Below are 23,352 nucleotides of genomic sequence, written 5' to 3' on the forward strand. Positions count from 1 at the left end.
GATTTGGTCAAAACAAATTAGCTTGGACTACAGCTCTGAGTCATCATCATTTACATTGGTTTGAGTAACAAAAGTGCAAAACTCTTGGATACATTTCAGCGAGATCCTTCCGCTGTAGAAACATTTACCACATTTTGAATATCCTATGGTCATTTTTCATAAAAATCATGATTCTCCCAAAGTGATCTTTGAAAGCCAGACGCAAGACACAAGACAAACTGGCGTCAGACTCTGTCGAGCAGAGGGGTAAAGACGTCAAAGCTTCGTTTCCTTGCAAATCCATCAAAGCCGTAATGCAATGAGAAAACATAGTACAGCTTCCGAGGAAAAATTCACAAACAACAATGAATACAAGTGAAGTAGAAAGGACCAGAACAGACAAGAGCCAATTTAAGGGCTCTGCTGTATATATGGAAAATGAACAAAGGTGAAATGTTATGGTTTGGTGTTTCAGCAGGGAGTGTGTATAGTTCGGCTGTAGCAAAAATAATCTCTGAACTTTGACTGGTTTTGTTTAATTTTGACAGGCTTCCTCTGCAGTGGTTTTCACAGCATGTTAAGGAGGTGGTGAAAAATTTAGTTTCATAGATAAGAGTGAGCCCGGGACCACCAAGGTGTTCAAGCTCAGAGAGTGATATCCGGAGGATTTAAATGAGTGTTGTATAACAGAGTTTGTGTGTGTGTGTGTGTGGTCTGTGAGTTTATGGCACATTTATTGGCTGAACATTTGTAAAAGCTTGTTGTACCTTTTTCAAGAATTAAAACTGCAGAAGCAGATTTTGTCTGATTACTGATATGGTGGCCAAAATGCTGTGCATAACTATAATTTATATTCATATTCTTTAAATAAATCGATAAATATACCAAATAATGAAAACAATGGTGTCATATCAATAACAGCTTCAGTCCAATGATTTTAAATGGTAAATGGATTGTTAAATTTATATAGCGCTTTCACAGACCCAATGGCCACCAAGAGCATTTTACATTTTGCCTCACAGTCACCCATTCATACACAGATGGCAGTGTCAGCCGTACAAGGCACCATCCAGGTCATCGGGAGCAGCTGGGGTTAGGTGTTTTGCTCATGGACACCTTGATACTTTGTCAGGTGGAACCGGGGATTGAACCACCAACCTTCCTGTTTGTAGAAAACCTGCATGAACCACTGAGCGACTTCAAGCCGAATCTTTCTGAGCTTGTACGTCTCACACAGTCAGAGCGTAAAAATACTAAAACAGGAAGACAGCGGGAAAAGAGCTCAAATACGCGAGAAACCCGGAAAAAAAAAAACAGGAGGGTTGACAGCTATGGGCAAGTGATGAAACCCGTGTTGCGACTGAACACCGTGTAACACTGGTAACACCGACTACCGTTGCAAGCCTATCTCGGACTAAATCTAAAATATCTTAAACTGTGTACCGAAGATGAACGGAGGACTTACAGGCTTGGGACGACATGTGGGTGAGCCATTATGGACATAATTTTCATTTTTGGGTGAACTAACCTTTAACCATTCCTGCTCAGCTTCCAGATCATAGTCAGTTTTTATAGTCAGATCATAGAGGTTTTGCATTGTCCCAATGGAACATATTCTGACGTGTACATTTAATACTGAGTTTTAAAGCTTTATTTTGTGTGATTTCAGGTCACGTGGAAAGCGGATGATAATGGCAAAAAAGGAAAGGGAAGAATTAACTTTTGTGCACTTAAAGTGTGCACAAGGTCTGGTTTTGCTACATGATTGTATTAGATTCCATCCATCTATTGTTTTTTTGTTTTTTGTAACTAGGCTCTATCATTTAGAAACATACCTTTTTTCCAGTTTTTTCTATCACTACTATCTTAATAAAACATCTCTACCTTTCATTCCAGCCAGATGATCTGACAGTTGCTAGCTGATGGAAAATGATTGCTGGATGAATGACCTTCAACTTCAACTCAACCTTGCCAAGACAGAATTGCTTATGGTTTCAGCCAAACCATACTTGCTGTGATCCTACTGATTTGCTTTATACATCATTAGGAGGATCAGGCCCTTCCTATCGGAGCTAAACAACTCCTGGTCTAAGCTCTTGTTCTAGACTGTACTAATGCTCTCTTGACAGGTTTCCAGCATCAAACCTCTGCAACTGATCCAGATGCTGCAGCAAGAGTTGTCTTTAAAGGTAGCCCTATACCTAAACTCACTTGTGTTCTGCAAGTGAATGGCGCCTTGTGGTGCCATAATTGTGCCATTTGTGTCCAAAGAGACACAAAACCACTTTTACTGACCTTTACCTGGACTGTTTCCTGCTGTTGGAATGACCTGTGCAACTCAACACATTTTCAAGAAACTGCTAAAGATCCATCTTTTTCATAAACACTTGACCCAATAATACAAAACCTTTATTAAAAAAACAAAACAAAAAGAAAACTTTCTACTGTATGTGTATTGTGCTAGAATAACTGGGAATAACACAGCTGCGTTCGAAACCGAATAGGCTACTTTCCTACTATAGTATGGTAAAAAGAGTAGGCGAGCGAAAAGTATATACGAATCATAAAAGAGTAGGCAAGAATTACCTGGGTGACACAATAATTCTCGTGAGATTCGGGCGTAGGGGAGCGCAGGGCACAGCGTAATGCGGGGCTAGTTGTAACATGTTTGTTTGAAATACTTACACACATGCTAGCATGACGAAACTTGGTGTATTTACTAGTTGCCATTTCAACACTATACAGAGAAAAAAAAATTGTGCCAAAATTCAGAAATATTTGTAAGGTATCACTAAACATTTATTTAACCATAGCAAAAGTACATTTCTTACTTAAGTTAATTTTTCATCTCTATTTTTTTTGTGTTTATTTAAAATTAGACAAATTTAATATTATTTTTATCTCCAATCTGTTTTTAACAGTTGATATAGTTTTTTAATGCTTCGCTAATTAGCAGAAGACACTAGCAGGGTTTAAACCCCAGTTGTGCAGTTGGGGCATGTTGTCACACTGCGTTACAATGTGCCCCTATAAGAAATATGCTATTACAACACAGTCTCATGAAGATGCGTATCTATACCACGAGTGTCATTTCTCGTGGCATTTATACGCCAAAAGTGTTTTTTTCGTGTATATGGTACGCACTAAAAAACCCTGGGTTAGGTTTAGGGGGGAGGGGGGTGGGGAGTTCGTGCGTATTATACGCAAAAAAGTGCGTATCATATGTACGCGAAAATCGCGTGCCAAATACACGCAAAAACTGTTTTTGGCGTATAAATGCCACGAGAAATGACATTCGTGCCATAGACACGAACTTTCATGAGATCGGGCTGGCTATTATATTCTATACTTTTATTAATTCTATTGAGAAAACAAGAGAAACATGTAAATAAAGACAATGAGAGTCAATGTTCAGAAATTATTAATTATTATTTTGTTTTGAACTATGCTGTAGCTTTGTTTTTCGGTGTGTTTGTTGTCAAACTCAAAAAATAGGTCCTAGTATAGTTTAAATTATTAAAAAATTCCATTATTTGATATGAAAATGCTAATAATTGTATTTTATTAAGAAAATATTTTGGGTTTACTTGTATATTGTTTTTATTAGATCAGATAGCATTTAACGCTGTTATATGGTGATGTTACAACGTGCCCCTCACATGTTACAATGTATGGGGCATGTTGTCACATTTCACTTCCATTCTTTTAGGGTAAATCAAGAAAAAAGTATACACTGTATTAATAAAAGAAAACCACATAATTGTACTAGACATGTGGTAAATTAATGTGGGGAAAAAAATCTCTAAACTCTAAATAGATTTACACAAATTAACAAAGTCAAAAAGTGTTATGTTGTGCCCCACTCTCCCGTCTCCCCTATAATACTGCGTCAGAAAGAATATGCCTAGGAGAAACCCGAGAAAACAGTAAGTGAAAAAATAAGTATATTCGAAACGTTAGTATTCATAAAAGAGTAGGCGAGGAGTTCCCGGATGGCTTACTACTGCTTCTGCCCAGATTTTCAAGTGCTCGTCCAATGGATACTCTTCTATCCTAGGAGGCCATGCACGCAGAGCATGCGTCATAACCAAACATCGCGGCAGTTTTCAAATGTGAGTAAACACGGTTCCTTGTGTTCAAATCATATGTGTTTGACTAAAGAGTTAACATTTTAACTGTTGAAGGTGTTGTATAGTTGTGATTTTGCTGTAAAAACATGTTTTATTATGCATAGCTTGCTAAGAGGGCAGCTACAGCACACCCAACGTTACGTTTCTAAAGTGGTTACAAATAGGCTAACTTAACGTTACATCTTAAACACGCTTATTTAAATGCGTATTTACATCTGAAAGGAAAATATTGTATATTGCAGATGAGCACATCACAACATGAAAAAGACATCTGAGTGATGTATGTGTGCTATTATATATAATAATTTAATGTTGTCAACACTGTTTACATTAGACAAATGTGCTGTAGCCTAAATAAGCTAAATCTGTAAAGTAAAAACATGTTATATTTTATTTGTCCCTTATTATTGTTGATAAATTGAGGAACATTTAAGTTGGAGAAAAAGTGAGTTATCACATCTACCATAACCTCAGCATGTAAATGCAGTGTTGAGCTCATAAATCACATGCAGAGTAACGTGAATCCTGTCTGTATGTTACAGGGACAGAAGAACATGCGTGTGTTTATCCACTGGGGAGAGGCTTATGATGGCTGAATGCTGTCATCAAAGGTTTTGAGTGAGTATACGACAGAAATGGATAACAAAATCTATTAAATCTTAAGTTGTAGTTTATTTGAATTATTATAATTTCCAACTGAGAAATTACAGCACTTTTCTGATTCTTGATTTCTGTGCATTTGCTGCAGAGCTTTTGTGGTAACTCATTTATTCATGTTTCTCATAGTTGTCAGTAAATATAATTATCTAATTAATTGTATGCATTAATGCATTGCTTGACTGACAATTGAGTTGTTTCACTGCATTTATCAATATAAATATATTCATGAATAACTATGTTTTATTAAATTATATGATTTTAGTGTATAAAAAAGTAATATAATTAAGTATTGGTTAGCATAGTTTTGGGGTGGGCTAACAATGCAATTCATTCTGAGGTAATATTCATTTTTAAGGAGTGACACTTGCATTTTTCGAGTATAAAATCAACAAAACTGTTCTAGTGCTGTCGAGTTACTGATATTATGAAGTGTTAGTGCACCTGTTGCTCATATAATTTAAACTTATAAACTTATTACATGCAAGATCACGGAAAGATACCATAGTTGTATCTAACTATATACAATCATAATGACAAAACAGAAAACAGAAAGATTATTGGTTTGGTTACATCATATTATGATATTTATACGCAGGAACAATAACAATAACAAGGCTAAATATCTTTAAATAGTTCTTCATAATACATTATTTATTTATTTATTAAGTCTGAGGGATTAAACAAGAGATAAATTCATCAAGAAGAAGAGAAAAACTAAAAGGAGAAACTTTTAAGGTATAAAATAAAGAAATTAATAACATATTCAGAAGATGAATCTTTTGGCGCTAATTTAGTACTTATTGAAATTAAGTACCTACTCCTTGAGTATGCAGTTTCGAACGCAGCCCACGTTTTGCATTTGTATAAAAATCTAAATTTCTCATATAAATAAATATTTTTGACCCCTCAAGACACTCCAATTTTGTATAAATAGACATGATGAGGAAATAATGTAACATGTAATAATGTTTAGTCTCACTTGCGGGATGTACCTGTCCTCGTTAAAATCACATCAATGCTGACATTTCTTCAGTAAACTGTGCTCTTTAAAACTCAAGTCATTTATTTATTTATTGCTAAAAATGGTTTCTTTTGTCCCAGGTTAGTATGTATTTTAGGTTTATTCCCTGAAAAGTTCAATTATTTGGATCAACCAATGGTGTGTTTGGGGCTTGCCCGTGGCAAGATTCTTTAAATTCTTTATTCTTTCCTAATGGAAATATAGATTTTCTGGAATATGCAATATGGAAATATGGAAAATTCTTTGTATAAGAGTCATACTTTAGTTAAAAAACTTGTTATTTAAAAAAAAAAACATGATTCTAGTTGATTTAATTTCCTTCAATAGTGGTATTTATTATTATACAGCAGTAGCCTATTATTAATAACAGTATCTGATTATTTGTAGCTGATTGTAGCTCCAAATGACTTGCGGTTGAATGACGTGTAGAGGTAATTAGTTATAACTGGACGGATTTTGCATTGTTTAAGATATCCTAGAGGCGCATCACACATCATGACATCATGCAAGTTGTGAATTGCTGTGGGAGTTGCTTTAGTTAAGGTGTGAATCTCAGTCACTGAAGGATATGCCTCACTGAGCTGTGAATCGCAATCGCTGTGTGAGTGTGAATTGCAGTAAAACTGCCAAGCTAGATTTGTAAGAATGGCATTGTAAGTAGCGAAAGCTACAGGAGAGCATTCAGACCAGCGCTGTGTGTAGATGTAAATTTACATCATCAGTTGACAATCCTTGCTATGGTGATGACCTCACAGAACACTCATTTTGGTTTCAATGACAATATTATTGTTTTCTCTGAATGATTTGACACATAATATCCAATGTCTCAACTCTCACGATCAATTTCTTCTCACATTTATTTTGATGGTTATATAAGTTTGGTGTTAAGATTTATGTTTATAGTTTTTTTTATGAAAAACGTTTTACTCTGTTTTCAATTTTAATATATTTTAAAGTGTAATTTATGGCAAATCTGATTTTTCAGCATCATTACTCCAGTCTTCAGTGTCGGATGATTCTACAGAAATCATTATAATATGCTTGGTGCTCAAGAAACATATTATCAGTGAAAATGGTTGTGCTGCTGAATATTTTTTTTTTCATGAAAACCTGTTTTTTAGCATTCATCTGTTCTACAATGTCAATATTAGTAAGATTCATGTATATGGAAATATTCTTGACACTATATACCAAGTTTTCCAAAGTGATAACATAATTTTTGAGAGCATAATTACTTTCATTATGCAGAAAAGAGAAGGATGGATATTCTATCTAACTTCTCCTTTTGTGTTCCACTAAAGAGCACACAAGTATAGGACTTTCTTTCTTTAGTGGAAGAGAAAATGAGAAGTTGGATTTGGAAAGAGGTTTGGAGAGAGTGAACTTTTCCTTTCAGGGTCACATGCACAGTGTGATGCACTGTATTGCATAGACCATTTAGGAGCAAATGTCATAGTTACGTCACGGTAGACGCGCGGGTCGCGCGCACATTGTGTTGGCAGAAAAACAGTGGTAACATGGTGGAAAATTCACAGAATAAGAGAAAAATGTCTTGTTCTGCCTTTAAATGTCAGCTACGGATTGAAAAAAAGAAAAAAAAGAAAGGTCTTAATTTTGCAGAATACTGTCATCAAAGACAGTATAAGCTAAGACGCCCTTTGAAGCTGAACACAGACATTTATAGTTGCAACTATGTTAAAACTCAATGGGTTCAGAGGAGGCAAGAGAGACACAGACTCCTGCTGTAACGTTACCTGCTGCTGTAACATATTTGCATTGTTTTATTTTTGTAATATGGATTTGTTTCTCATTCAATTTTTTTTTCAGACTCTGCCTCCCTTGCCTCCTCAGAGGGAACGCCCCTGCTGCTATTGCAGAAATGACTTTTTCTACCACCAGGTAAGCTTTGCCCACAATTCACGTCATCACTGTTTGCAAACACCCAAATCGTCTATATAGTCAGGGAGTTAGCATCCTCATGCTAAGTCACTGAAGCCCCACTGTATATTTTGAAACAGACTATTCCAGACAGTGATCATGAAGGTAGCAAGATGGTCCTTTTAAACTCTTCCCCCTCCTAATAACAGAACCAGTAGAGAGGCAGTATTTGCGGGAAGTTAAAGCAATATGCCATCGTCAAATAACAGTTCAGGAATTTCACTTCTTGTATCTCTAAAAAAAATAATAAAGTAGATTGAAAAGCTCTATTTGTATAGTCCCGGTTGTGTGTGTGTGTGTGTGTGGTTGTACCCTCAGGGAGACAATTTCTCCCCTGAAAATGAAAAAATACTCCAAATGTGTTTTATTGCCATCTCTCTGTGCTCCAATCAGCACTTGGAGCAAAGTCATTTCCATCAAGTGCTGGAATAATTTACCACATAGATTCCATGCCCCCCCCCCCCTATTCTCTCTGGTTTTCCCTTTGTGAAAGAGTAAGCAAAAGCGAAAGTATTTGTAGCATTTAGCAAAAGGCATTTAGCAGCCCTTCCTCGTTTGTATGTTTTTGTTGTGTCCTGTTAGGGATTGGAGGTTGGGTCTGTGGGGAAGTGGAAGGGTGATGTATGGTTGGGTTTGAGCGATGGATTTTGGCCCACCCCTTGTGTGTACAGTGCACTTAAAGGAAAAGAGCGCTGTTGTGAGCTCTGGGACTAGTCCAAGACGCACGGAGGCCCTCGGGTTAAACCTGCTGTAAACACTGAAGAACGAGCCCCTGCTATTCATCCATCATTACAGCAATTAATCACATGCCGTTCTCTTAACATGCAAGGGGTTTAGTGCTCTTTTTAAAAAACAGGCCCAGATGGAGTAGCCGGTGCAGGCAGGGCATGCGTGTCACTCTGTTTAAATATTGAGCCTTTGTATTCAGGGATGGTATTGCATTACAAAATATCACCTAATTTTACTTCCACACATACATAAAGATTGTTTGTGAACGCAGCTAATGCCTTTTTAATGCACATTTGTACGCAAGTGGGCATTTGTTCATTAGTGGGTCTTTAGTCATACTACAGTATATAGAGGGTTTACTCTTCAGAGTTTGTAGCCCACTACAAGTAGTTATGCTACTTACAGAGTTGCATATTGCAATGGAGTGACAGAAGTTCATTTTCAACTTTCATTCTGACCCTGTGTCTGGAATGATCTGTTTTAATGGGCTTTATGCCCAGCTGCACTACTTCCTGAACTTCATCCAGCTCCTTGTTTCCTGTCTGCCATTATTGGCCAAATTGATTAATTCAGGTGTACCTGACCTCAGTAGTCATAGCAACAATAATCAGACACACCTGAATTAATCAATTTGGCCAATAATGGCAGACAGGAAACAAGGAGCTGGCTGAAGTTCAGGAAGTAGTGCAGCTGGGCATAAAGCCCATTGGGAGGTTTTAATAATATCTTCACCCACAAGACTGCTGTATACTGGATGTTTTCTTTAACGGACAGCTCAGCTCAGTCGCGTGCATCCTATCACCGTAAACTGCCCTGTCAATCATCTCGTCAGTTAAAATCCTCCATTCATTCTAATTTAGTTTCTTACCGTTTCGGAGAGAAATGTTGTAGCACGTTCATCTGCCAGTCGTGGGTCTTTAATGTGGAGACTCTCCTCATGTGTTTGCAATTTGAATATAATGATGCATTTAAAAGTTAATGTCTAACGTATGTTTACAAAGGTTCACAACTTCTGCAGATGCAATATAATAATGGAGCCAAAACTGAATGAATTCATTTTCGTCAGGTTAGATACTTAATCACTTAAACCCCTTTATAAACTCTCTACATAACCACGGGACTCATGCGTCTTCCATGTCTGTAGTTTTTTAACAGTTTTTACTCATGTTTGTAGTTCTAACCGAATCCTCGTCCAACGCAATGGGTTGTGGGCAATATCAGCCGTTAGAGTGTGCATCGATCTGCACTTCGGATTCTGACCGGATATAGTAGACCATCCGGGTCTCTTTGGAACACTCATTTCAACATACTACGATTTGGGACGTACTAATTCTACTTTCGAATACTATTTAGGACGGATAGTATGCAAATTGGGACGCAGCTTGTGTGATCAATCATTGTGGTACAATTCCAATAAAAACAATATGATACCTTAAAAATACAATCCTTACTGATTTCTTGGATCCTCTTTATTTGACTACAGGTACTTTTATTGTGGATGGTGGTTTCACATGGTGGTTTTCTTAACATAAAATTACCATATCACTCCAAATTCCTTGCATAGCAGTAAGATAACCGAATAATAATAAAAAATTAAATAAAAAAAAATCAGCACACAATGTACCTTGTTATTTTAACTTTGTATCTAAGGTTTTCCTGTAGCTCAAACAGTAGAACTTGCAATACCTGATAGTAAAAGCAAGTAAAAGTGTACCTTAGAAGGCAATGTAGGGTGCTTTGGATAAAGTGTCTGCTAAATTCATAAATGTATATTAGCATAACATTTTTTTTTTTACTGTTTGTTAGCAAGAAGCATGAGAAGAGACTGATCCCATGCATTGATTTGAAGAGCAATACATGAACCTGTGATCTGTTATAAAAATGGATAAATATTATTAATGTAGCTAGCTACTCTTTCTTAGCAGCATTCAATATAGCTACAGTAAGTTTTCAAAAGAGTAGCTTTACTGTAGCTCAACTAACTTCGTAGCTTGTAGTTTCAAAGTAGTTTCACTTTACACGGTTGCATTTGCAACACTTATAACCGTTCCAAGCCTACTGTCTGGGCTTTTGCCAGTGTTCCGTTTGTCATTTACAAACTGGTTAATACAAGATATTTTGTTTCTGAAAAGGTCAGTCAACTCATATTAGAGATTCCTTTAATCTGATTTGAGAGGGTGTGGTAGCGGTGCTTTCATCATCAGAGGATCTGGAGCGCATCTGTTCTCGGCATTATGCAGCCTTATCCATTCACAGTACAGTTACAGACATCGACAAAACCTCTCTTTATGAATATTTAGGGCAGATCAGTGGTGTGATTTTGCCTGTGCCCTTTTTTCCGGTTGCAGATCAATTCCTTGTTTATGGGATTTACTTTCACATAAGCCCTTCGTCTGTTCGCTAGTTGCACTGCCAGTAGGCTGAGCTGTTAGCCTGTTGTGCTGCTAGCCGGTGATGGAGTGGATCTGTCCCCAGGGTGACTAATATCTGACCTTCCACCAGCAGCCCTTTAGCCCACAGACCTGCTCAGAGGCGCAAGTGAAGCACAGCTCTGATTCCGACCGAGTCAGCGCCTCCCTAAATGAGAAATATTGAGCGGTGGTGGGCAGTAGGGAGGGCCGGGTACTCGGATGCAGTGCAAGGGAGAAAATATTGGGTTTGTTTCCTCAGATTACCTGTCAGGTTAGGTCTCCAGTCTCTCCTCCACTCCATTCCACAGCGTTATGTTATGTTCCTGCGGAACACATATCAAGTGCTTGACAACCTAATCTTCCCCAAAAGAAGCAAACAGTACTACAACCAGCAGAAAGTGCTCTTGCAGAGAGCCTATTCAAAGAGCTAAGCAATATGACAAAAAAAAAAAAAAAAACAAACGAAAAAAAAAAAAAAACTCTGGTGATGCCAGTCCATCTGGTTATTTTAATGGCCGTGTAAAAGCAGGTCTGTTTCACTGAAGATATTTTAGTGAACATTACCGTGTCTTTGTTCTTTGCAAGAAACTTCAAATTGTTCTTGATAGCTCGTAAAGGACACCTCCCTGCCGTCTCGATCATTCACCGTGGGTTAACAAGACAGGAGGTTAAACCGAAGTAAACAACAGTCTATTTACTCCCAAAAGCTTCAAAGTTTTAATTAGGACAAATCAATTCGACAGAAAAGCGAGAGTGAAAGGCAAAATAAACAAATAAAAGAGTAATTAGGAAATTACACAGTGCCTGTTCCAGAGACGCCATAAGACTAATTAGTGTAGAAGGAGAGATGGAAGGGAGCTTTGTGATTGGTGACAGAGGGGGCGGCCAAAACAAGGCGGATGGACACATGGGACAAAGATATGAGGACATCTGTATTCCACATGAACAAACCTGAGCATGTTCGCTGTGAAAAAGCTTGACATTCAGCTTTACACACTGACGTTTGCCAAATCCCAGGAAGCTCTTTGCCTGGTCAGGTTTTGCTGTCCATTAAAATCAGTTTTATGGCGCACCTGTTCAAGTCTGAATTCCACTCTCTATAAAGCACCTGTGATTCTCCAGCGAGCTGGACTGAATCACATCTCGTATGAGAGGAGAAAGTGTCCTTAAATAGACCAATCGAACAAAAATTCCACGATGAAACAAATTAAATGATTTGAAGCGATCTGTAGCACTATGGGGTTATTTAAATCTTAAAATGGCTTGAAAAAAGTTTCTGATTATTTGCCACTTGAACAATCCTGATTTAAATGATTAAAATCGATATATGTGATACAGTATGTAATTTACAGTATTGGCCGAGGGAGTGTGTCTTTTTCATTTTTTTTTTTATTTAAGCAAAAATGAAAAATACAATTTGAAACCTGAACCAAAATAAGTCAGGATCAAATTAGATAGAATTAGAATTGAGAATTTGTATCAATAATCAGCTCTAGTGCAAAGAGAGTTTGTAGTCATGAGTTTGGGTCATCCTCTTAATCCAAAATATCGGTTTTCCTATCAGTCAGTCACGTTTGACGTTACATCAGTAACTGACGAATTAGGATCTCGACCTGAGAGCCTGATCACCTTTAATTGGTACAGAGCAAACCAATGGACATTGGAGAGTGAGATTTGCATCGCGGACCACGCCCAGTGTCACGGCTATATAATGATGCGTGTCGGATTCTCTCATTGAGCTTCCGCTTCTGAGCCGAGCGTTTCTGTAGAAGATTCTACTCTTGTGTTGGTGTGATGGTGCGTCAGTGATGGTCGCCTTCTGGAGGAGGATTTTGCACACTGTGCATTCTCCAAAAGAGCATTTCTGAGTGCTGTGCAGGCAAACATTTCCCTGTGCACTCAGCATAAAAGAGCTTTTTCCTCTAAAAGAGTAAACGTGGGTGTGACTTTGCATCTATTTTAAAATGTCATTCCACCTGTACGTCTCTGGATGTGGCCATTACTTGGCTCCGGCTGACAGTCATGATAACTTTTTGCACACCCTGTGCAAGGTCAGGGAGGACTAGTAGAGGTCTTGATGATTGTGCCTTACTGTGCCTCTTACCTCACGACGGACCTTCCCTGTTGGATTTCCCCTCAAAGCTTCTGCTTTGAAGTGGAATCTGTTCGTTGATTGGTGTACTTCTCACAGAGAAGACCCCCGCAAATGTCCAATCACAGTCATCCTTTCCTTCTTGCAAGAAGTGCTGGAGCGTAGGCTGTCTCCCTCCAACCTGAAAGTCCGTGTTGCCGCTATCCCTGCACATTACGATGCAGTAGTAGGTAAGTCAATGGGAAAGTACGACCTGGTCATCAGGTTCCTAAAAGGCGCGAGGAGGTTGAGACATTCTCAACCTCGCCTCTTCTCCTCCTGGGATCTCTCTTTGGTCTTAATGACCCTAAAGAGAGCTCCCTTTGAAATCAGTTCCAAAGTTCCCACCACCCTCTTCAGGGACCAGGTGGTTACTTTCAAGCGCTGCCTTCTGAGGAGGCAGACCCAGCCCTTGAGTTGCTGTTGCTGTCCTACAATTTGTAGAGCTGCGGGCTGTGCGACACCTAAAACATTCAGAAGATTCTACAGAGAAGAGCTTATTTCCGTTTTCCCAAGTGTTGGCTACAAACAGGTCATATGCAGGGAGGCTGGCTCGATGTCTCACTGGGCGGCGCCATTTCCCTCTCAAGACGGGATATGAGCACCCAGTTTTGCTCCCCAGGCAAGTAGCACGACTGGTGAATCCTGGTTGGAGTTCCCCCAGCACCTTCCGGCAGTTAGACGCGGCAGAGGTCTATGACTTGTGTGCAGGCCTGGTTGGTCAGTCCCTGTGCTAGGGTAGGTGCCCATTTGTTGTGATTTCTCTCTGTTATCCCATATGTGTATTGTTCCATAGAACGGCGTCCCGTTCAGCGAGCCCATGTCTTTCCTTTGGCAGAGTCCACTCTGCTGTTTTGCTTGGTATTGATTCCACCCTTAAGTGGCAGGATATACCATAGAGACCTTCTGTATAAAGCACTGCTCTGTTGATCAGTCCATATGTGTAACTCCTCATGTTACATTCCTATGTGGACTCCATAGCGTCCCTTCCCAATAGAAAAGGCACACTTTCTCAGTGTTATCCAGTAGTCTTACTGTATGGATAAGTAGGAACAGTAGTGATTGACATTCTCAATGTAAAGCCCTGTCCTTTTTCCATCCCAACAGGTGCAGGGGGATTATAGTGGCGTTTTTCTTAGGGATCCCAATTCTTCTGATAGGGATAGGGATAGACTGATAGGGAACGTCTAGGTAGCTATTATATCCCACATTCCCTGAAGGAGAGAATGGAGATATTACGCATCACAGCTGAGCAACCGGACACTGGCTCGGCTACTCAGCAAAATCTTAAAGAGTGAGTTCTGAATGCTTCTTTATATAACTGTGACACAGAGGATGGTTTGTGATGGAAATCACTCTAGGCAATGTCCATGGGCTTGTTCTGTACCACTGGAAGGTGATCGGGCTCTCAGGCGAGATCCCAAAATCTTCAGTCACTGACGTAACATCTTTGTTCCCTCCTTCAGGGAATGGTGGTCACAATATGTAACCTAGCCATTTTCCTTCACAATCATTTCCATGGCTAAAAAGAGAGCAGAAAAGAAGAAAAAAATACGATGTGACCTGACAGGATTGTGAAAAAGCCTATTTGCAGAGTGACAAATTCGGCAAAGCCAGCTGAAAAATGAAACCTTACATTATTTAGCCCTTCATGCAGAAATGACCCACTAGAACAGCCACCTTTCTTTGCCCTTTACTTAGTAGTGATCATAATTTATAAAGCCTGCTTCATGAAATAATTCCTGACTCAATAATACTCATTCATCAGATCTAACCAGTGCATCAGTGTTCTCATCAGCCCTTGTCTTTGTTTCAGTCATGGCCCCCATGGAGCTTAATTTCAGCGTGTGAATATGTCACCCGTGAGCTGCAACAATCGGCCTGAGGTTGAAAAGTTGTGGATTATGAATAATACAGAGACAGAGTCATATTTCCCCTGACACAGCCTCCCCTTTGAGTATTACACCCATTTGCACTATAAAGTGAGCAAGAGGAACACTTGTTATCGAGATGAGGTATACCCTGTGCCTGTGTTACTGTCTATGTGAGGGAACGAGAGAGGGAAAAAGAGCATTGTGCTTCATTCGCTCAGCTGGAGACTATTCTAGCCAACATAAAAAGGAAAAATCATGCATAAAACAAAAATGTTTTACAAAAGGAAAAAAAGGAGCATTAATGCCTGTGTGCACTTAAGCACATGGAGTCACACAGATTCCAATGTAACAGAAGGTCGGCTGTCCACTGTGAGTGTGTGAGCTCATATGGAAATTGATATCCTTTGGACATTTAGAGAGAAAATGCTGTTGAAAATGCTTTTAGCTGTTGACGTCAAAGCATGTACGTCCAATCAAATTGTATTTTGGCGGAAATTTGTCTGTCACTCGGTAGAAGATCGCTAAATTAGCCAGATGCCAACATGGACAGGTTGCGTGGCATCATTGAAAACCATAAAAATGTAAAAACTGTGGAAGGGTAAAACAAGCCAGACTACATTATGTACATAATGTATTTTTCACTTGCAGCGAGGATAAACTTGGTGTGTGCCAGCCGCAATACATTTTATTAAGTTAAGATAGAATAAATTCATATTATGTGTATATATATATATATGTAATACAAAAAAAAAAAAAAAAAAAAAAAACACAAACTGACTTAATTTATCGGATCTCCGCCTTTCCCTCTCCTCCCGGGAAAGCCGAGCTCGCCCTACCTGCATGGGGTCGTGATCGTATATGATCGTATATGGGGCTGGACCGTTGACTCTCAGCGCCTCCCAACACTTTGCTGGGCAGTACTCGTCGTTCGACTCTGGGGAGTCGGGCATGCGGGAACATGTTCCACTGACACTCTGCTGCCAATCAAAGTCGATCAATCAAAGTCTTGAACTCAATCGAGTAATCTGACACCGATCTCTCTCCTTGTATGAGTTCCGCGAGTATCCGGGCCGCCTCTCTCCCGGTGATGGCTCGATCAAAGACTCTCTTCTTCTCGACGGAGAGTGTCTGGAACACGGCACAGCATGGATTGGATTTTTGGTCGATTGTATCAAAATGTTCAAATGAGATACAAATTCAACAAATGTACAAATTCGCATGAATTCACCACCAATTCGCTAAATGTAAATAATTAAATTATTTTTATTTTATTTATTAATTTATTTAATTAATTCATTTATTACTTTTTAAAGCTGCTCTCTGTAGCTTTTTTACGTTAAATTGATCCAAAATACATATTTGACAGAATACATAACCAGCCAGTGTTCAAAACTATCTGTTTGCCTAAGTTCGATTCAAAGTGGTAAGCTTGTAATAATGTTTTGAATTCCAGTGATACTGGTGGATTTCCACAGAAGAATCTCGACCAGTAGGCTATATTGTGTGTGAGGATGTTGGAGGTGGTGATTTATTGCCTTTTCTCTCAGGACTTGATATAATTAAATTTTTGGCGGATACAGAAAAGTTCAAACGACAATCGCCAGGGACAACTAGAGATTCACCCTCTGTAAAATGCTAAAGAAAAAAGGCTACAGAAAAAAAAAAGAGAGACTGCAACCGGACCCATGCAAAAACAAGAATACATATCGGAGTTACACATTGCTGACGTTGTTAACATTAACAATTTGAGAACAAAGTATAATTTGCACGGTTTTGCGTGATATTATAAGCGATCGTTAGATTTAATTAGCGCAATTCACTGCAATGCTTATATTCCTTAGTTGGTCAGAACAAAAGTGGATGTTTTTTTTATCATGCGTGAAAATTATTACGTTGGTCAAATTTTCAAAATGAATAATCTTTGATTCTGAATGCCAGTATCCACACCAGGGTGGGGACTGACAGCTGCAAACTCTCCTCAAATATTGTGTTCATCCACGCTGCCGTGTTGAAGTACAACTCACGTAAAGTTGATAATTCTGCAAATGACTGCAATTGCAGATTTCAAAATAGAGATGGACACAAAGAGGAAAAACTGCGGTCTGCTACTTTAAGAGGTATCATGAGAATGTGTCATAAGAATCAGAACTTGCAATACTTGATTCGCGAATTAATCACTCTTTTGAATTTGTTGTTTTGCAATAATTAATCATGCGGGTCTTAATTGATTTGTGATTCAATATGAATTGTTCATACAGCTCACTCACATATTGAATCGTTCAGAGCGGTTGCTCATAAAATAAAACTGTAAAACTGTTTCTGTTGTACTTAAATTGGAGAAGCTTTTCAAATAAACATCAAAAATATTTCATATATATGGCTTGAGTTTAGTTTAGTTTCAATATTAGTAAAGCACATTTAAAAACAACAGATGTTGAAACCAAAGAGGACATATAATAAGACAAAAACCCAATGGACAAATTAAAATGTTATACCCTCAAAAAGAATTAAAACATACAGAATAGCTACAAATGGTTTTTCAAATAGGATTTAAACATAAAAAAAAAAAATAGAAGGGCAAGATCTAAAATGGAGGGGAATACTATTCCAGAGCCTTTAGCTTTAAAACGTGAACGAGGGACTGAGAGGAGTAATTACTAGATGACCAAAGAGATCTTGAAGCAGTATACGGGGTGAAGGGATCACAAATATACTGGAGAGCAATTCCATGCAAAGCTTTAAAACAAAGAGCAGAATTTTTTAATTAACACCAAACTTGACTGGGAGCCAGTACTGGCGAGGTAAGTACTGGAGTAATGTGCTCACGTTTAGTGCCAGTCAATAATCTGGCAGCACCAATCCAAGCGATCTAAAGCGGATTTAGGCAATGCTAGATGAAGTGAATTACAGTAGTCTAACCTTAGTGTTAAAAATACATGAATAACAGTTTCAAGGTCCTCCTTAGAAAGCATCTTCTTGATTCTTGCAATGGAAATAGATCTTAAATGAAAAAAAAAAATGCTTTTCACAAACAGCACTGATATGCTTATCAAAACACAATGTTGGATCAAAAATAACACCAAGCTTGTTGACACAGTCGCGTATATTAGAAGAGAGGCGACCAAGCTGATTGATAATGCCAGAGGTCAGGACTCATGGGCCGAAGATTATTTTTTTCGCTATTTAGCCGTTCATCTGGCATTTTATGTCATAAAAACATTCAAACAGATTAGATACAGAACAGCTGTAATTTTTCACAGGAGGATAAAGCTAGGTGAGTCATAACCTTTAACAAAGCAAATTCAGTGCAGTGTATTTTTCTAAAATCAGACTGAAATGTGCTCAAAATATTAAAGGTCATCAGGTAAGATTTTTTTTTCTCCCAAGACTCTTAAAATAAAAGGTCATTTGAAAATTTGGTCTCTAGTTATCTAATGACAGGTAGTTGACATGTTGCAAAGTAATTTAAGGCCCATTCACACCAAGGTGGATTACTATAATGATAATGATAAAGACATAGTTCTAAAAAAATGTCTAAATATAAAAGAATAGCACACCACGACTATAATGACAATGGCACAGAGAAACCATATATTACATCACTTCCAAAAATGTTAACATTTTCAGCTGATGAGCGAATAAAAACAATGACATCCAATTAGAATTCACCTTTCTTTAAAGAGCTTGAGCATTTAAAGGGCGTATTGCAGGTTAGAGGGCCCAACGAGTCAATGTATAGAAAAAAAATATGCAAGAACTACATTTTCATTTATAAATACACTACAGAAGCTTCTGGAGTCGTTTTTGTGATAAAATTTTACTTCCTGAAAATGGGCGTGACGTAACGGGCGGGAGATCAGTCGATTCAAACAACAGTAAAACAATGGATCGCTATAACATTTTAGACGCTGAGGAAATACTTACTCGTATGATGGACTACAGCCATACAATTATGAGCCTGCTATGCTGCCAAGAGAGCAGGGACAGGCCAGGATAATGTTAGACAGAACGGTCAGAGTTGTTTGTGATTGTGAATTTGAGTTGTGGTGTGAGGAGAACCAGTGGAGAACAGGACAGGTGTCTTGGTGAGAGACGTGCTTATGGATACACGTTCACTAATTATATACACTATGCTCACAATATTTTACAGATTATCATGATTGTAAATCAGGCCAGCAGACATTAGTATATTTAGGGTAGATTTATACTATTAAATGTATTAAAAAATATACTTGAGTATATTTCTATTGTACTAAAACGTACTCAAGTACGTTTTTAATACATATTTTTCACCTGGGTCATAACATAAACAGAAAATTAAAGATTGAAATGGCGCATGTATGACACGCCAATTCGTATTTCCATTTTTGGCATGCTGTCAACACGCATAATCGCTTTTCAACGTGTTTATGAACGCCGTTGACTTAACATTACATTACTGTATATAAAAATATGACCTAGCCCAACCCCGTCCATAAACCTACCCGTCACTGGGGTTAATAGCATTTATGAGTCTTCCCCTACCATCCTCCATCCAAAATCTTGAAAAAATGAGCAGTTTTCTCTGTTCTCAAACGCTGGGGGCGTGTGAAACCATGCCCACTAGCGGGAAAGCTGTCGACGGTGATATTAGGTGATACTGTGAGTATTTGAAAGAAATATTTCCTTACTTTCTAAACATAATTACTTTGGTGGAGTAGTTAGCTCACCATTTTAGATTACCAGAACATTCTGGGAACATTATCGTGTTTGGATCCCATAATGTTTCAAACATTCCCAAAAATTCCCATACATTTTTAGGAATAATGATTGCTTATAAAAAGAATGTTCTGTGTCCGTAAAGAACACTTTTCTGGGTATTTGCAAAATGTTTCCCTAACCTTCCACTAATGCTCTCCTTATGTTCCCCTAACCTCTTTAATCTGTAGCTTAGCTAGCTAAATTGTTATATTACTCAACACTGCCAGTAAGTTCTCCTAGATACCGCCTACATTTGAGTTTGTCTGTGTGTCGCATATGATTGTGTTTTAACTCTCACAGTCCCACACACGCACTAGACCATCTGAGCTCAGAGAGTCCATTAAGAACCAGTGATTTAAAGGCGTTTGGCAATGTTTACATTCCTGCCTCTCTTGAAACAGTGTCTGAGTGGACAGCTGAAAGTCACTCTCTAAACACACTCACTATTATCCTGCACTACAGCTCGTATCAACCCATTTCACCTCTTCCTTCTGCTTCCAGATGGAAGTGCATTAGATCAAGAATGTGCAAAAAGCGAGTTTTGGTTTCTCCTAATGTACTGTAGCTTATGCCATTGGATATGAAACATTAATTGCATTTACATATGATGTGGTGTGGTGAAGACATTTTTGGCAGCTGGATCGTCAAATGAGGTCAGGGAAAAAGGAGTGGAAGAAGATACAAAGAAAAGAGGAATGAAGATGAAGAAAAGGGAGTTTTTTAACTCTAAGGCTGGACACATTTTTTCAGCAACATGCTGTGTGCTCCTCTTAAATGTGCTTTTCATCCGAATTTACTCGGAGCATGTAATTGCTTTTGGCACATAAGAACATACGTCGTTTCCAAGGAGGCACTGAATAAATTATGAAGCCCTGCTTTTCCATCGTTCATCTTTAAAATCTGTAGCGGAGCACTTGAAACACTCTAGAATCACCCTCTGGTCATGTCATTCCCGTGATCTGAGCAAATCCTCCACATCTGGATAAAAAAACAAAGACAGGAATGTGGGTTCAGAAATCTAGTTCACCCAAAGAAAGCGCTCTCGCTTTACAATTCCTTCATTTTAACATGAATATTTTTGACTTATGACTAATCTTAAAAAAATAAACTTGTTCTCGCCAACATTGCTGGGAGAAAACTGGATAGAAGCGTGGCTTAATCTTCACTTTTACATGCAAACACAACTGCTTTCACTCTAAATAAGCACAAGCTGCCCCAAGGCTCTCTGGATGGTAATTATACACTTCTGTATGAGGCGACACAGCTTGGAACGGATCACATTCAATTATTATATCAAACATTAATTATTAGCCCATTACCTACACTACAGAGTGTATATCCTGAGCACACCCCCTCACATAAACCCTCAGAAATGAGCTTTTCTGACTGAAAGAAAAATGACTTAAGTGCCTCAAATCCTCACAAATACAGATTAGTCCTGGAGAAATTGACTTTCTGAAATCCCTCACAAAATGACAATGAATTCCTACTCGGATTGACAATGAAGCTAAGGTATGCTCCGCTTTTCAAAAGCCTTCTTTAAAAGTAAGTTTACACACAGTCTTTGTCCCCAAACCCTCCTTCTTCTTTTTTTGCTCCACGCTTCATCGGTTCTGGGAGAGGCCTATTTATTTCACTCGTCAAATCGTTCACTCATCTGGTTACCATGGTTTCGGCAGATCATCCTCTGTTTGAGGCCAGAGATAGTCCGTCAGCGTTATGATGGGCTGTCACGCGAAGAATATGAAAGAGTATATCTCAGATTGAAATAATAATAATGCCTGTCTATCATCATAAGCTTCCTGATGAGCCTTGGCACTTCCTGGGTTTCAGAATGCCACACTGACTTCCTGTTTAAACTTAACACACCTGCCGCCCACCAAAAGCGCTTACAGATATTCCAGTGATCCAGTTAAAAGATAACAGTTTGACAAAATCATGTTAATAATGAAAAAATACAAGTCTTGCTGGCATTTAAACGCTATTGTTAATACCAATTAGTTTAATTTTGTTTTAAAGTTTAAAAAAATATTGTTAAATATTATTACAATTTAAAATAAAATTAGATTTATTCCTGTGATGGCAAAGCTGAATTTCCAGCATTATTACTCTTCAGTGTTTTACTTCAGTGTATTACTCTTACAGTCTTCAGTGACACATGATCCTTCATAAATCATTACAATGTGTTAATTTGCTTTTCTTAATGCTGAAAACAGTTGTGCTGATTAAAATATATATATATATATATATATATATATATATATATATATATATATATATATATATATATATATTGTGGAAATAGTGATACTGTTCTCAGGATTCTATAATGAATAGAAAGATAAAAAAAAAAACATTTCTTTGGAATACAAATCTTTTGTAAGCTTATACGTCTTTAATGCTACTTTTGGTACATTTAATGCTTTCAAAAAGTCATAATCCAAACTTTTGAATGCTAGTGTGTTTTATAAGTACATTATACATCTGCTAGCTTTGACTTATTCTGTTTTAAAGTCGATGTAAATGGGATAAATCATAAATAAGTATATTATATGAAGCTTTAAAACTGCAAACATCCAAACGTAGCGTCTGGCTCAACAAACGGCATGATCATTTTGAGGCATGTTCTGCAATGTAATTTTGCTTTACTACTGCCATGGCTCTTGGATCCAGGTGACTAATTTTTCCTCAGAACATGCACTATTTAACATCATATCACCTACTCTAATAAAGTTCAACCTAACTTGGCATTAATATACTGAAAAGTTTTGATTTGAGGGCACAGGTATGTGACTCCCTTAGATTTTAGAGCCTGAACTCATTGTGTATATTTTGTGTTGCATGATGAACCTCCCTCTGGAAAGGTCTTGTTTACCTAAATACAAGCTTTTAACCTGTCCTCCCACTGCCCTCATCTCTATAACAGTTAAAGAGAGCTACACAGATCTTCACAGAACACTAGCAAATAGAAACCCACACTTAAAAAGGTTGATGGGAAACAGCAGCTAACTCATGCGTGAGGGAAGCAAGCAAATGGCTTTTTCCGATGTACAACAGGGTTTTCTATTCTCCATAACAGTTCATTATTTAATATTTCTCTTGACTGCAGCATCTAACTACTGTCATTGCATGCATTGCCATCTGACATTTATTTTTTATAGCACTTTATAAAATGCAGATTGTTTCAAAGCAGCTCCATAATAATAAACAAGATACTAAACAGTATTAATAATGCAAAGTTCAATTATGAAACAAATACATTTATTCATTTAGCTGACGCTTTTATCCAAAGCGGCTTACAATTGCTATGTCAGAAATCACACACCTCTGGAGCAACTAGGGGTTAAGTGTCTTGCTCAGGGACACATAGGTGTCTCGCAGTGGAATCAACCAGGGTCTTTCACGCCAAAGGCATGTGTCTTAACCACTGCGCCATCACCACCCCCATACAAATACAATATCACCTGTAAAACATCTAGTCAATAGTGTCATTAGTTCAATGCAGTTCAATGTTAATTCAGTTTAGTTCAATAACTGCATGCTGCGAAGTTCTTTAGATATGAAGTTCAACTATAAAGCAGCTCAACTGAAGGTACTATTGTCATAATTCACCTCATTGTCATTTCAAGTCAGTTCATTGTTGATTCATTTTAGTTCCATAATAGTGCTTGATAATTCAGTAAGTTCTTAAAATTATGAAACAATATTAATTTAGCTATAAGCAGCTCTACAGAAGGCG

The 23,352-nt window shown here is 38.0% G+C and overlaps 1 long non-coding RNA gene across 1 annotated transcript; it reads left to right on the top strand.

Moving 5' to 3' along the window:
- The first annotated feature begins 1,043 nt into the window (after positions 1–1,043).
- Positions 1,044–2,448, top strand: LOC120493588 (uncharacterized). Its single transcript, XR_016145919.1, has 3 exons — positions 1,044–1,464; positions 1,649–1,725; positions 1,876–2,448. It is a non-coding gene; the product is annotated as an uncharacterized LOC120493588 (long non-coding RNA).
- Positions 2,449–23,352: the final 20,904 nt, after the last annotated feature.

The sequence above is a fragment of the Pimephales promelas genome, chromosome 13, assembly GCF_988280905.1.
Source record: "Pimephales promelas chromosome 13, fPimPro1.hap1.1, whole genome shotgun sequence".
Classification (NCBI taxonomy): domain Eukaryota; kingdom Metazoa; phylum Chordata; class Actinopteri; order Cypriniformes; family Leuciscidae; genus Pimephales; species Pimephales promelas.